This window comes from Anomaloglossus baeobatrachus, chromosome 1, assembly GCF_048569485.1.
Source record: "Anomaloglossus baeobatrachus isolate aAnoBae1 chromosome 1, aAnoBae1.hap1, whole genome shotgun sequence".
NCBI lineage: Eukaryota > Metazoa > Chordata > Amphibia > Anura > Aromobatidae > Anomaloglossus > Anomaloglossus baeobatrachus.
The window spans coordinates 210636821-210653726 of record NC_134353.1 but is presented as its reverse complement, the minus strand read 5'-3'; positions in this window follow the sequence as shown (position 1 = coordinate 210653726).

The following is a 16906-nucleotide window of genomic DNA, read 5'->3' as shown; positions in this document are numbered from 1 at the left end:
TACATGATGTATGCTGCAGCAGTCTCAGTGTATTCAATGTAATATATACAGCATAATCCTAATGTATCCTAATTAATATGTACTATAGAGTATTTGTGTAAACTTTGAGGGTGTATAGAGTCTCAATTTTTCTTATGTGATGTACGCAGCAGCCTCATTGTATCTTTAAGTATTTGTACAGTAGCCTTATGTGTCCAATGTGATGGGTTGAGCTGAGTCTCAATGTATTCTTTGTGATCCTAGGCGATTATAATGAGGGCAATCTAGGTTTATCACATTGCCCTCATTATAATGTTTTGTGTTTCAATACATACTCTCCTCGCTCCTATCCCCCAGTAACGATCTCCAGGCAGGGAGCTTTCTTGGAACTATGATCCTGGCAATAGAGAATGGCAGTGCAGGTCCAAAGAAGCTCCAGTCGCTGAAGCAATGATATCATAAACCAGCATCAGCATGCATGCGCCGACATCAAGAAGAAGTGGACTCTCGGGTACCAAAGCAGAGTGCCGGATGAATGGACATGATGTGAGTATGTGTTTTTTTTATGTGTATTCGATGTGTGCCAGTATATAGGGGGATATTTTGGGGCTCACCCTGTATATAGGGAGCTATGTTGGGGCTCATACTGTATAAAGGGGGTGCTGTGTGTGGGCTCATATCATGAATAGGGGGATGTCAGCATACTTAATTCTGCTCAATATTAACTAATAAAATTAATATTAATATAAAACAATATAAAACAATAATTATAATTAATATGTTAATATTAATATGTGCCCCCTTGGGAAAATTAATTTTCCACCCCTGCTCTATAATGTATAGTGGTATGTTATGTATAGAACTGTACATATAAGAATAAAAAGTTTGCGACTCGCACCATTGTCTTTCTTATTTTGCATCTGCAGACCTGTATGTTGATCATGTAACATCACATAATCTATTAAAAAGGGATCATGTGACATGTCACAAGATATGCTGGGTGCTATGGGGGGTGCTTGCCTTCTCATCCTCCCGGAGATCTGGCTGCTCTTAATCCGCCCCTATATGGAATGTATACAGCAGAGTCATAGTGCATCCTACATGACGCACTGTATAACGCAGCAGTGTCAGTGATTCCTATGTGATGCATACAGCTAAGTCTCACTGTATCTTATGTGACGCCAACGTATACAGTAGAGTCTTTAGAGTCTAGGTATAGTCTATAAACACAAAAGTAAAAATAATGAAGAACTGCTACGCTTTCTTAGCAAAAAATGAAATATTGATTACAACAAAGTTTATTACTCGTCACTAGAGATGGGCGAACCTGTAGTCAGACCGCTTCCCCACCCTTTGTGACAGCGTCTGTGCTTGGCTAGACTGACACATGCTATCTGCGAGTCTATAGTAGTGTAATAATAAATAAATTATCTTAAGGTCCCCTATAATGAGATACCCAGTCCAGATAAAGCAGACGGCTAGAGGCTACAGCCCTTAGCCGTGTGTTTATCTTGGCTGCGTATCAAAAAAACTGGATCTTCTGCAGCGTTTTAAAAAACGTATTTAAATAAGTAATTTTAAAAAACGGTGTGCGGTCCTTCCCAATTTTGATACCCAGTCATGATAAATCCAACTGGTATTCTAAGGCTGGGGAGTCCCACGACACTTTATCTGGCTCAGGTTACATCCCCACCGGAGTCCACTCGAGCAACTTCTCCTTCGATCACCATGCGATGCTGTGTTCCTGCCGTTGATAGTGCTGGTGATGGGACAGGAGTCGATGTCAGCGGCTCTGGTGGGCATAGGCTCCGCTCATCTATTTGGCTGGATTTCCTTGGGATCTGCAGTAGCCCTGGCTGACAGTAGGTGGCATGTGTTTTCCAGCTGAAGTTATCATCATTCAGCTACAACCAACGGGAAGTCACCACACCCTTCTTAATTCCCCTCCTGTCTGCTGACCACTGCCAGAGATAGTTCTGTTTTCCTGGTTCCTGCCCCATCCTGCTCTATTTAGTGATTCTGGTGTTCTGACTTCTGCTTGTTTCCTGACTACCCTCCTGCCTGATGTTTATGTACCTCGCGGCCTGATCCGGATTTGACCTCTGTTTTGTTTTCAGATTACGTTCTTGCCTGCCGATTCTGGCCCTGTTTTGCATTTCCCAGTTCGACCCTGCCTGAATACTACTCTCATAGGACTGCAGCCTTCCACAGGTAGTGATCACCTTGGGCCATGTGTAATTCCAAATCAATGTATAGGGGTTAAAGGGTTTCAGGGTTCTAGGGGTCCTGCTTGGTGAGTGGCTTCCCTCTAGCCTTCCCTCTAGCCCATCTGAGTCTGTGGATACAGGCAGGTGTTACAGCTCATCATGATTGCCCTGGTGTGGTGCTAATCAGGGTAATATGAGGGGTTAATGCCAGCTTACAGCTGCCACTAAGCCATAGATTAGTAATGGAAAGAATCTATGAGACCCCCCATTACTAATCCTGTAAGTGAAAAGAAAGAAACACAAACAACCAAAACATCCTATGTTTGAAATAAAATACAACCCCCCCACTTTTTCTTCAATTTATTAACCCCAAACACCCAGGTCCCACGTAATCCACACAAGGTCTCATAACGATCCCACTTCTACCACATACTGAAGTTGCAGCAAGCGGGGAAATTGCAAAATATGACGGCACGCTTTGGCTTCAGGCAGAGACTGACTGAGCCACAGCTGTGAGCGGTGATTAGAGTTGAGCGATGTTCGAATCGAACGGTTTGTCAATTTCAAATTTGAGTGATTTTGGGGGGTGTTTGAGTCGTTCGACGAACTCGAATGATTTGCTTAAAGTTCGGCAGTTCGAGTTACGTTCGAGAACGGTTTGATCACCAAAAGCGTGGCTTTTCACAGTAAGTATGTGCGCACATTGCGTATCTGCATGCGTCCTGCGTCCCCAGCACAATCCCTCTCTCTTTCCTACTCACCGATCACGGGCGTTTCGCTGCACGGCTGTCACAAATCTCCGGCGGCTTTTCCTCTTTTGAAAATGGCTGCGCTTCATTATTCAATTAGGTATTCCGTGCCTTCCCCACCCACCGGCGCCCATGATTGGTTGCAGTCAGACACACCCCCACGATGAATGACAGCTGTCTCACTGCAACCAATTACAGCCGCTGGTGGGCGGGTCTGTATCGTGCAGTAAAATAAATAAGTAATAAAAAAAAAAATATGCGGTTCCCCCAATTTTGATACCAGCCAAGATACAACCACACGGCTGGAGGCTGGTATTGTCAGGATGGGGAGCACCACGTTATGGACCGCCCACCACCCTAACAATATCACCCAGCAGCCGCCCGGAATTGCCGCATCCATTAGATGCGACAGTCCCGGAACTCTACCCAGCTCATCCTGAATTGCCCTGGTGCAGTGGCAATCGGGGTAATAACGGGGGTTAATCATGACAAGCGTATCCCCAAGACACCTTCCATGATTAACCCGTAAGTGAAAGTAAAGAAACACACACAGTGAAAAATCCTTTATTTGGAATAAAAGACAAAAAAACACCTCATTTACCTCTTTATTAATCCCCAAACAACAATCCAGGTCCGAAGTAATCCACACGACACTGTCAGCTCTGCTACATGAAGATGACAGGGAGCCCCGTTGAACACGAGCGATCTGTGTCCTCTCCACGCAGCACCTGAAGTGAGCCGCGCTGTCACCGGGGACTTCACTCTGCAATGCAGAGGTCAAGATAACCAAATCTTCCTATGTTTCTCATTAGAGGCAGTGGCTCAATGGTTAAAGCCTAAGAAGCATTGGTTCACGAGTTCAAGTCCCGGCCGCCCCGGTAAAGAATTTAATTTGTTTTTAATTTTAAATTATAATTATTATTTATTTATAATAATAATTTAATTTAATTATGCACTGAGGGGAGGAGCCGGACATCAGCTGTGAGCCGCCGGCCACACCTCTAAAATCAGAGCAGTTCACGGAATGAGGCTGCATTGCTCTCTCCTCTCAATCTTCTCTCTCTCTTCTCTCTCTCTTCTCTCTCTTGTTCTCTCTCTCTCTTGTTCTCGCTCTCTCTCTCTTTCTCTCTCTTTCTCTTTCTCTCTCTCTTGTTCTCTCTCTCTTTCTCTCTCTCTCCTCTCTCTCTTCACTCTCCCCTCTCTCTCTCTTCTCGCTCTCTTCTCTCTCTTCTCTCTCCTCCTCTCTCTCTTCTCTCTCTCCTCTCCCTCTTCTCTCTCATCTCTCTCTTCTCTCCTCTTCCCATCTCTTCTCTCTCTTCTCTCCTCTGCTTTCTCTCCTCTCTCTCTCTCTCTCTTCTCTTTTCTCTCTCTTTTCTCTCTCCCTCTCTCTCTTCTCTCTCTCTTTTCTCTCTCTTGTCTCTCTTTTTCTCTCTTTCTCTCTCTCTCTATCTCTCTTCTATCTCTCTTCCCTCTCTCTTCTCTGTCTTTTCTTTCTCTTTTCTCTCTTTCAGACCTGGCGATGATCAGCTGATGCGGTTACCTGACGGAATCAGCTGACACTATAAGTTGAGCGGTGAGACCGCCTTTTTACCGCCCGGCCGGCTAAACTATCAGCTACTGCTGTCGGACAGGAGTCTGCACAGAAGTGTGTAGTTTGTTTTTTTGTTTTTGCACTGATGCATCAGCTGATTGTATAAAAGCCATTTATACAATCAGCTGCTGTGTCATGTGATTCAGGCCCTTTAACCTGACACATCATCTGATCGCTTTACCTTCCAGCAAACCGATCAGATGATATTGGATCCGGATTGGGCGGTGCGGGATCTTTGACCCAGGATTACTGCGGAGGGCGGTTCTTTATTTTAATAAAGATGGAGTCACTAATTGTGTTGTGTTTTATTTCTAATAAAAATATTTTTCTGTGTGTTGTGTTTTTTTTAACTGTACTAGAAATTCATGGTGGCCATGTCTAATATTGGCGTGACACCATGAATTTCGGGCTTAGGGCCAGTTGATAATATACAGCTAGCCCTAACCCCATTATTACCCAGCAAGCCACCCGTCTCCAGGGTGTTACGTCACCGCCGGAGTCTGCTCCAGCGACTTCTGCTCCGATCGCCAGCTGATGCTGTGTTCCTGCCGTGGATGGTGCTGGTGATGGGAGAGGAGTCGATGCCAGCGGCACCGGTGGGCGCAGGCTCCGATCATCCACTGGGCTGGGTTATCTTGGGATCTGCAGTACCGCTGGCTGACTGTGGGTGGCATGTGTCTTCCAGCTGAAGTTGCCAGCGTTCACCTACGGCCAATGGGAAGACACCACACCCTTCTTATTCTCCCTCCTGTCACATGACTACTGCCAGAGATAGTTCTGATTTTCCTGGCTCCTGTTATGTCCTATTCTGCTTGGTTATTCCTGTATGCTGACTTCTGCATGTTTTCTGACTACCCTCCTGCCTACTGTTTTTGCATCTCGCTGACCGAGACGGATTTGACCTCTACTATGTTTGCTGACTACATCATTGCCTGCTGATTCTGTCCCTGTTCCGCAATTCCTGGTTTGACCCTGCCTGACTACTACTCTCATCGGACTGCAGCCTTCCACAGGTAGTGATCACCAGGGCCCTGCGTAATTCCAAATCCCTGTATAGGGGTTAATGGGTTTCAGGGTTCTGGTGGTCCTGCTTGGTGAGTGGCTTCACTCTAGCCTCCCCATTACAGCCCATCTGAGTCTGTGGATCCAGGCAGGCATTACACAGGGCAGCTGGAAGAGTTGGATACAGCGCCAGAAGATGGCGCTTTTATGAAAGCGCCATTTTTTGAGACAGCTGCAGGCTGCAATTCGCAGCAGGGGTGCCCAGAAAGTTTGGGCACCCTGCACTGAGGATTCCAATCCCCAGCTGCCTAGTTGTACCTGGCTGGACACAAAAATTGGGCTAAGCCCACATCATTTATTTTTTTTTAATTATTTCATGAAATTCATGAAATAATTAAAACCAAAAAAAAGGGCTTCCCTATATTTTTGGTTCCCAGCAGGGTAGAAATAGGCAGCTGGGGGTTGGGGGGCAGCCCGTATCTGCCTGCTGTACCTGGCTAGCATGCAAAAACATAGCGAATCCCACGTAATTTTTTGGGGGGGGCAAAAAACTCCTACATACAGTCCTAGATGGAGTATGCTGAGCTTTCTAGTTCTGCAGCTGCTGTCTGTCTGTATGGAGGAGAGCAGACAGCAGCTGCAGAACTACAAGGCTCAACATGCTCAATTCACTAGTGTATGCAGGAGAGCAGACAGCAGCTGCAGAACTACAAGGCAGCATACTCCATCCAGGACTGTATGCAGGAGTTTTTTGCCCTTAAAAAAAATGACGTGGGCTTCGCTATATTTTTGTATGCTAGCCAGGTACAGCAGGCAGGTACGGCTGCCCCCAACCCCCAGCTTCCTATTTGTACCCGGCTGGGAACTATAAAAATAGGGAAGCCCTTTTTCTAATTATTTCATGAATTTCATAAAATAATTAAAAAATAAATCGACACGGGCTTCACCCCATTTTTGCGTCCAGCCAGGTACAACAAGGCAGCTTGGGATTGGAATCCGCAGCACAGGTTGTCAAGAGCTTTCTGGGCCCCTCTGCTGTGAATTGCAGTCCGCAGCCGCCCCAGAAAATGGCGCTTTCATAGAAACGCCATCATCTGGCGCTGTATCCAACTCTCTCCAGCAGCCCTGAAGCCGGGTGGCTTGCTGGGTAATAATGGGTTAATACTAGCTTTGTTTTACTAGCTAGTATTAAGCCAGAGATTCTTGATGTCAGGCAAGTTTGACCCGGCCATTAAGAATCTCCAATAAAGGGTTAAAAAAAAAAACACCACACAGAGAAAAAATACTTTAATAGAAATAAATACACAGACACACTTAGAGACTCCATGTTCATTACTCCCTCTCATCCCTCCATGATCCTGGTCTTCTGCCATCTTTCTCCTTCAACCCATGCAGCTCTGCTACATCAGACAGCACTGCATGGAAGGAAGACGCTGCTGCTCCCCATGCAGTCTAATCACTCAGTGAGAGTGAGCAGAGGCTACGGGCTGTAAGCGGTGATGTCACCGCTGCCACCGTTGCTAAAGTAATCTGACAGGCGGTTACTATAGCAGCGGTGCTCCGATCACGTGATTCCCGGTGCCGCAATTCACCAGCTGTGGCAGCCAATCCTTGCATGTGGGCTGACTCTGTAAAGAGCGCCCACATGCAGGAACGGGGAAGCCGACCATGTGCCAGAGCATCTCGCCGGTACATGGGGATGCACAAACGAGCACTGCGTACCGGAGAGATGCACTGACAGGACCTAGCATGACGTCTAGCCATGTGACTAGTCTGTAGCCAATGAGATAATACACACGTGACTGGTCACATGCTATTTTGACATCACGGAAGGTGCTATTATCAGTGCTGGTTACCGGGAGGACGCAGCGATCATCGGAAGGAAAAGCGGCGGGAGAAAGAGTGCAGGAAGCGTCGCGGGGATCTGTAACTGTAATGGCAATGTTTATTAACTGTATGTGTACATGAACAATGTGTTTTTATGTGTTTGTGTTTGCCTTCCATTGTTTTCAATGAAGTTCGAAGGGGTTCGTCGAACGTTCGATGGACATTCGCCAAACGGAGCCTCCGTTCGACGAACCGAACCGAGCTTGAACTCTAAGGGGGTGGCTCATCTCTAGCGGTGATGTGACTGAGTTGGTCACAGGTGGAGGTACCCACTGTACCCTACAACAATTTGTTAATTTATTTTTACACCACTATAGGGACACAGATAACGTGGTCTGACTGCAACAAATCTCAGATTCCAGGACTGATGGTGTGAGGGGAGAGCAGTCAATATGTATGAGGGTTAATGAGCGGATACAGAAGTAATGTTACAGCTGCGTGGGAGACTCGGTAGGTATAACTCCCCTGCTTTATTCCTTAATTCTTTTTTTTCTTTATTTTTAATTTGATGGGTGGCTGAACTCAACAAATACCAGCAGTATAGAAATAGGTGATGAAAAGCCGTTCCTAAATTACCTCTCAAGATTAACATAAATATCAGCAGTGAGAAAGGGGATAATACATAACTTTTAATGAAATTATTTAAAAAATGAATGAAGATACTATAAGCAAGAGGCAATAATGATACCTATATGTTTACTGCCATATACTCTGAATTAAAGCCAGGAAACACCACTGTGTTGGATGGATTTTAGTTGGGTTGCGGTTGGTAATTTTTGGTGTTTGCATGCATGAAAAGCCTGTTTTTTGAGGGATTTATTAACCCCTCACTGTATATTACACTGGTGAGTCCTTTTGGGAGGCTTGGTTCCCACTGGTATATATCCTCCTATGACCCCAACCTACCTAATAGATAGGATTATAGGTTTATGCCCTTGCTTACCCGGCTCTGAGCAGTCATCGCTTTACAGTGTCTATGAACCTTGGACACTGATTTGGTGTTGAAGCCCCTCGATGTCCATCTGGTGATTATGGTCTATCACTGACGGACACCACCGGGGGGGCTCCAACACTATTTTTGTTGGTCCTCTTGGACATGAATATTGTTTCATTTGTTTGCACAAAAAATTATTTTATAAATTGCAGCACTACGCAATTTTTTAAAATAATTTCATTAAAAGTTATGTATTATCCCCTTTCTCACTGCTGATATTTATTTGTGGCTGAACTCAAACAGTAACACGGACTTCCCTAAATTTGGGGTCCATGCATGGACACTAGGTATTAGGTACGGACCCCAAACTTTACAGTTTGGGATTGCCCATCATTACTCGCCACTAGTGATGAGCGAGTACTAAAAAGCTCGGGTGCTCGAGGCTCGGGCCGAGCATCCCAAGATACTCGTGTACTCGGCCCGAGCACCGAGCCCAATGTTATCCTATGGGAGACCCGAGTATTTTTGTGAAATGACCCCCCGGCAGCATGTAGAAACCCTAAAAATGTCACAAAAGTCTCAGAAGAGTGCTCAAATGACATGGCAACAGCATGGGGAAGACCCCTTGAAGCATTTATCACTCAAAAGTCACAGCTGTGAACAATTTTGTCCGAGTTTTACGCCATTTTTACGGACTCACCAGAAAACCTTCCAAAATGACACCAAAATGAATTTTCATGGCGGAAATGTTAAGGGCACATACCCAATAGTGAGATAGAGCTGGTGTATGTTACTTTTTGAGATTAATACATGAAAGATTTTACGTGAAATCCTTGTGTGGCACTCTGATGTCCAAAACGCACGTTTTGTGCTTTTTACTAACGATGTCGGTCATTTTTTTTTTCATTCTATCTCCCGTCGGTCGGTCTCGCTCTGTCTGTCTCTCTCTGTCTTCTCTGTCCCCCTCTTACAGTCTGTCGGTCAGTCTCCCCCCTCTCTCTTACTTACCGTTCCCCGATCACCGGCGCGGCGCTGCACTGCTGTTCACTAAACTCCGGCGGCTTTTCCTCTTTTGAAAAAGCCGGCCGCTCATTAATCAATCTCGTATTCTCTGCTTTCCTGCTTTTCGGCGCCTATGATTGGTTGCAGTGAGACACGCCCCCACACTGAGTGACAGCTGTCTCACTGCACCCAATCACAGCAGCCGGTGTGTGTGTATACTGTGCAGTGAAATAAATAATTAAATAATTAAAAAAAACGGCGTGCGGTCCCCCCAATTTTAATACCAGCCAGATAAAGCCATACGGCTGAAGGCTGGTATTCTCAGGATGGGGAGTTCCACGTTATGGGGAGCCCCCCACCCTAACAATATCAGTCAGCAGCCGCCCAGAATTGCCGCATACATTATATGCGACAGTTCTGGGACTGTACCCGGCTCTTCCCGATTTACCCTAGTGCGTTGGCAAATCGGGGTAATAAGGAGTTAATGGCAGCCCATAGCTGCCACTAAATCCTAGATTAATCATGTCAGGCGTCTCCCCGAGATTCCTTCCATGATTAATCTGTAAATTACAGTTAAAAAACACACACACACGAAAAATCCTTTATTAGAAATAAAAAACACTAACAAAGTCCCTCATTACCAATTTATTAACCCCGACAAACCCTCCATGTCCGGCGTAATCCACGGACCTCCAGCGTCGCGTCCAGCTCTGCTGCATGCAGGTGACAGGAGCAGCAGAATACACCGCCGCTCCGGTCAGCTTCACACAGCAACTGAGGTGAGTATAGCGATCAGCTGAGCTGTCACTGAGGTTACCTGGATCCATTGGTGGATGCAGCGGTGGCCGCGGGTAACCTCAGTGACAGCTCAGCTGATCGCGCTACTCACCGCCGCTCCGGTCAGCTCCATGCACCAACTGAGGTGAGTATAGCGATCAGCTGCTGTCACTGAGGTTAATCGCGGCCACCGCTGGATCCAGCGGTGGCCGGGAGTTACCTGACTGACAGCAGCTGATCGCGCTACTCACCTCAGTTGCTGTGTGAAGCTGATAGAAGCGGCGGTGTATTCTGCAGCTCCTGTCACTTCCATGCAGCAGAGCTGGACGCGACGCTGGAGGTCCGTGGATTACGCCGGACATGGAGGGTTTGTCGGGGTTAATAAATTGGTAATGAGGGACTTTGTTAGTGTTTTTTATTTCTAATAAAGTATTTTTCGGGTGTGTGTGTTTTTTAACTGTAATTTACAGATTAATCATGGAAGGAATCTCGGGGAGATGACTGACATGATTAATCTAAGATTTAGTGGCAGCTATGGGCTGCCATTAACTCCTTATTACCCCGATTTGCCAACGCACTAGGGTAAATCGGGAAGAGCCGGGTACAGTCCCAGAACTGTCACATATAATGTATGCAGCAATTCTGGGCAGCTGCTGACTGATATTGTTAGGGTGGGGGGCTCCCCATAACGTGGGGCTCCCCATCCTGAGAATACCAGCCTTCAGCTGTATGGCTTTATCTGGCTGGTATTAAAATTGGGGGGACCGCACGCCGTTTTTTTTAATTATTTATTTATTTATTTTACTGCACAGTATAGACCCGCCCACCGGCTGCTGTGATTGGGTGCAGTGAGACACCTGTCACTCAGCGTGGGGGCGTGTCTCACTGCAACCAATCATAGGCGGCTGTGGGCGTGGAAAGCAGGGAATATGAGATGGCTGTGTACAGAGCACAGCGCGCCCGCCGGTATAAAGGCTCGGTCACGCTGTGCAGGCCGGCCAATCACTGCAATTCCACAACTAACAGGGCTGTGGCATTGCAGTGGTCTGCCAGCCAATCCCTGCATGAGGGCTGGCTCTCAAAAGAGCGCCAACATGCAGGGATGAAGACCACGAGTACAGCACGAGTATTGCAAATTTACTCGGTACCCGCCGAGTAGCCCGAGTACAGTGATACTCGTGCGAGTACCGAGTAGTAACAAGCATACTCGCTCATCACTACTCGCCACCCTTAATGTCTGGCATGGGAATAACAAAAATGTAAAAGAAAAAAAAAGTCTGCAACCTTGTAAGGTCTTGAAAAACTTAAATTATCAATACATCAGTATTCACCCTTATAAAAATGAATCATTGATGTTTAAGTAACTTTCTTCCGCAGTTGGCTCACTGCTAGTGGACAAAAATAGTGCAGATTCAGTGGGTCATGTCTAAGGAGAGTGGCAACTCCCAGGGTTGAGCTTTTCAACAGCATACAGCAAGATGATTTTGCTAGACTTTCACGATTTGCCCAACTTTATCTAATAAACTCTGATGAGGCCCAGGACAGTTCAGCTCATGTAAGTGCATGTTCATGGTAACCTTTGAATCATCATAAGTATGGTACTTGGCTGTAATTACTCATCTTTCCATGTACCCAGACAAGCCTCAAATAAAATGGGGAAGGCTTAGTTCATGAGTAGTGATAAGCGAACCCATAGATATTTGGGTTTGCTGAACCAGCACAAAGAAAAAATTGGGTTCAGCAGCTAAACATGACCATGAACTTTACCCCAAATAACAAACACCATACAAGTCAATGAGGAGCCCATGAAAGGGCTGGGGGCTAGGGCTGTCAAATGGTCATGTGACGCCCTGGCCGTGCCAGGTAGTCACAGATAGGGCCCCGTATTACACCAGTCCCCTAACAAGGTGACAGCAGCCAACCATTTAAACCCTAGTCACCCCCTCAGTGCTTGATGGACACACCAGGGGGCGAAGCCAGGTGGTTGGACACGCCCACCGAGGAGTCAAGATGGCCTGAGGTGGAAAAAAGAGAGTAGATCAGTTTGAGAGTTCAGTGGAGGAGGTCAGGCCTGTGTGACAGGCCTGTAGTAGACTGACAGGTGCCAGGGTAGGAGCCCGGGTACCTTTGGCTAGGAAGCAGATGGAGGCCTCTGTCTGCAGGAGCCGGGAAGATGGCTCGGTGGAACTGTGGTGGACCGGGACAGGGTAGTGGTCCGCCGGTACTGACCCGGGGAACCAACTTGGAAATCGGAGCACAAAGGGGGTACTCAGACCCTGAAGCTAGGTCCAAAAGCTACTGGGGGCTAGCTAATTAACTGATTGCGGCCAGGACTATAGGTCCTGTCCCACTCAAAGTCCCGACTGAAGGCAACAGCCCAATGAGGGGGATAGAAAGCCACCGCCACGGCAGAGAGATCCCACGGGCCAGCGTCTGCAGGCAAAGGGCTCCTCAGGCAACCACAAGCCGGGGAGCGGACTCCTGAAGTTGCAAGCGCAGGTAGTCCATCATCACAAAACAGGTGCAGGAGAAAGGCAGAGACCACCAACCGGGTGGGGGACCAGACTGCAGCCGACTGCGGGAACCGACCACCATCACCTTGGTTTACCAGAGACTCGTGTGTTTACTAACAGTGAGTACATCAGTGCCCTCCGGCCGCCCATCTTCCTGCACTGCCCAACTCCCCCCCAACGGGTCCCGGGGCCATCATCCGTACCCACAGAGGGGTTAACAACTTGCTGCGCAATATCTCCCCCGGGTGCCCCGTAACTGCAGCGGTGGTGTCCACCTTCACCACATCCCATGGGTGACATCACGAACTTAAACATGGCTCCGGCCGTACACCTACGTCCCCACGCCACCAACCCCTTTTTAATCGGAGTGACCACAGGACCCCCGTGTCCAGAGACCCTCGAGCCACCCACTGAAGGTCTGGACCCGAGCAGCTCGGCTGCTGAGCACGGGGCGACACACCCCAATTTCTGACGTCACGAACAGGATACTTACCCATCCACCTACCTTGTGGAAGTGCACCTAGAAGTGAAGTCAGCGGTGATCCGTTGTGAAATTTTCAAAATCCGCCATCTTGCCGCCATCTTTTGGTGCGAAGATTCCCGCCAGAGTCTTCTTCCCCGCGAAAAGAGCATGAAGGCTTAAGCCCCGCCCCCTGGGAACACGGCCGAAAAGCAAAGCCAGAAGTTGAAAAACGAAACTTACCGGCCGGAAAAGGGAGTGCCACGAAAAGACCAAGGGGGAGCAGATGGAGGATGTCTGCTCCTGAACCCGATGCCAGTCCGCGGCGAATGCTGGAGCGGCGGCACCCACAGGGGAAGCAGCCGGCGAGGAAGCTACAGCTCCTGCTCTGTTCGCAGGAGAGGTGGACCCCAAGATTCCGGTGGTGACTCCCCGTGCAGCATCTGGCAGCGACCCGCCTGCCACAAGAAGGATGTCGGCCCCGGCAGTCCGCCCGGCCACGACGGGAATGGCGCCCGACTTAGAAAACCCCTCGATAGCCAGCTCGGAGCCAGAGGGGGTGACCGACGAGGAGGCTGCGGCTCCCGCTCTGGATGCTGGAGCTGAGGTGGCATGGGATTGGTTGCTGCTGGGAACTGTGACTTGGTTAGAACGGAAGCTGGTGCAGTTCTGTATCCAGGTACGGGTCGAGTCGATGCAGCAAGCTTTGGGCTGGATGAAGGAGATGCAAAAGATGGTGGCCGTGGTGTGGGCAAATGAGAGGCCCACCTCATGGAAAGCACCCCGGCAGGATAAGGCCGTGCAGACTCTTTCAGACCCGCCGACCCGTCAGGAGACAGGGCCCGCTCACTGTGAAACCGGCGAACCCCGGATGCCCCAGCTCCCGGAAGAAGCGGCGCTGCCTGTGGAGCCGCCCCAGACCTCCATGCAAGCCCTGAACCCCGGAATGTACGGCACTTGGTTTGGAACGCCCGACTCCCGACAGCTGAGGGAGCGGCACGGCCTCGTGCAGTAGTTGCAGCCATCAGCAAGATCCTGCCCGACCCTGTTGGGACTTTGTGTATTAAATGGGGGGTAAAAGCAAACGGTAAGTCAACAAAGACATGGCTGAGAACTAGCAGGCCATCCAAAAACTTTTGGGCCTTGTAAATAGTCCCTGACCACCCTTTTCGTGTCCTACAGTCTCCGGAGAGGCTGGTTGGAGGAAGGGCCTGCGGGATATTGTAGGCCGAGGTCCCGTCACCACGCAGACCGGTGACTACCCTCCGGGTCAGGGGTCCCCTGGACGTGGAGCCTCTGAGAGAGACTGCCGGGTAAGGAACTTATTACCCGGCCCGTGTGGGCAACACCCGGACACAAACTCGTTTCCTGGACTGGGGAAAGGGGATGCTGACCTGGTTTTTAGAAACAGCATCGGGGCTAGGTTTCCTTGGGTGGGCAAAATGAAAAGGACCCGGTCCCGTCCCATTCCCGGTTAATAAAAATGTTATTGCAACGTTTAAGCAACCTGCAAGGGAAGAAAACCAAACATGCTTGAAAATTGTACAAATGTTATTATACTTGTAAATATGTTATTTTTATCTTTTCCAGTTTCAAGAAAAATAAATGGTGGTGGTCGGACAGCCTGCTGACGGTCTGTGGTTAACCAAGGGGGAGTGTGACGCCCTGGCCGGAACAGGTAGTCAAAGATAGGGGCCCGCATTACACCAGTCCCCTAATGTTACGAACCGGCGCCGCCATAGCCGCAAGCAGCCTGCTGCGGTTCCTGTTGCGCCCAGGCGCCGGCTGCCGTTCTTGGCCGTGCCTCGGGTCGTCCAGTTGGCTGTTCCTTCCACCACGTCTAAGTGTGGAGAGGCGGCTAGTGCGCATGCGTGCGCCGATTTACCCCAGCCAGAGTTTAAGCCCGGTGTTTTGCCTAGTGAGCATGCTCAGCCTGATTGTGTTATGTCTGAGACTAAGTCCTCAGTTCAGGCTACTGAGCATGCTCCCACAATTAACCCTAACAGCCTCTTTGCACAGGTACTTGGACTTCGTGCTGTGTCTAAGTGCTGGGATGTGCCTACGGAGCATGCTCAAACTGATAGTCTGCTTTCTGAGCCTGTTGCTCAGGCTACAGGGCATGCTCAGGCACTTAGTGCACCAGAGGCTAGGTCCGGTAAGGACCTCGCTGAGCATGTCCGTGAGGTGGCAGGCCCTGATAGGGCAGAGGGTGTCAGGTGTCCTGATGACGTGGCAACTCCGGACTGGCTCGCAGAGGCCCGCCCCTATGATCTGGCACCTCAGTATTGGTCGTCAGACGATGACTGGTGAAGTGTTTGGGGCGTGGCTGCCATGAGGTCATCAATGATGTGGCGGTTCCGGATAGGTCGCATGTGACGTCAATGATGACATGGCACTCTGCTATTGGACCTTGGTGGTTCCACCCTGGGTTTGGGGCGGACCCAGGTTATAAAAGGGGCTGGAGACAACATGGAGGTGCGCAGTCTTCACTGTTGCTCAGTCAGAGCACACCGCCATGTTAGAGCCTCATTGCGGCATAAGCCTATGTTGGGAAGCGGTAGGTAGGGTTAGGTGAACGGTGCCTGTCACGCCAAGATTCGTGGCTCGGCACATCAGGGTCAGGCGCCGTTCTTCCCTCCTGCCATTCCAGTCTTGCTATAGCAGCCCAGTGGCGTTAACTGGGCTGCGGCTGCTGTGCTTCCTGTCCGATTGTGCCCCCTACGCACATGGACAACGCACCTGCTTCGCCACCTGTCCGATTGTGCCTCGTACGCACACGGACAACGCACCTGCTGCCCCACCTGTCCGATTGTGCCCCCTACGCACACGGACAGCGCACCTGCTGCGCCACCTGTCCGGTTGTGCCCCCTACGCGCACGGACAGCGTGCCCCAGGACCCCTGTGGCGTTAACAGGGTGTTCCTTATCCTCCTCGGCTTCCCGGTCAACGCTACTGGTGTACCCATCTGGCCTGACGTGTCCTACACACACGTGGCCAGTCGAGAGGTGGCCAGAAACGCTAATCGGAGGACCGCTCGGCCTGACGTGTCCTACACACGTGGCCGACAGGGCGCTTTCGTGGCGGTCTTCCGTTCAACGCTACCTGGTTACCACCCGGCCTGACGTGTTTCCTGCACACGTGGTTGGTGTAGCGCTAGGTGCACCAAAACACTAATCGGGTTGTCGTCCGGTCTGACGTGTCCCAACACACGTGACCGGTTCCCAGAGTTCCTGGGTTATCTCAGAGCCATCCAGCTCTATAGTCTCCGCCTAACCCTCAGGTGCCAGCAGCTCCTTTGTCATCTGGAGCACGGTGGGCCCCGACTGGTGATTAGGATATATACCCCCTGGTCCTAATCTGCCGGTCCCCCCGTAACACCTAACAAGGTGACAGCAGCCAACCATTTAAACCCTAGTCACCGCCCTCAGTGCTTTATGGGCTCATCAGAAGGCGGAGCCAGGTGGTTGGACACACCCACCGAGGAGTCAGGATGGCCTGAGGCAGGAAAAGAGAGTAGATCAGTTTGAGAGTTCAGTGGAGGAGGTCAGGCCTGTGTGACAGGCCTGTAGTAGACTGACAGGTGCCAGAGTAGGAGCCCGGGTACCTTTAGCTAGGAGGCAGACAGAGGCCTCTGTCTGCAGGAGCCGGGAAGATGGCTCGGTGGAACCGTGGTGGACCAGGACAGGGTAGTGGCACGCTGGTACCGACCTGGGGAACCGACTCGGAAACCGGAGCCCAAAGGGGGGTACTCAGACACTGAAGCTAGGTCTATAAGCTGGGGGCTAGCTAATTAACTGATTGCGGC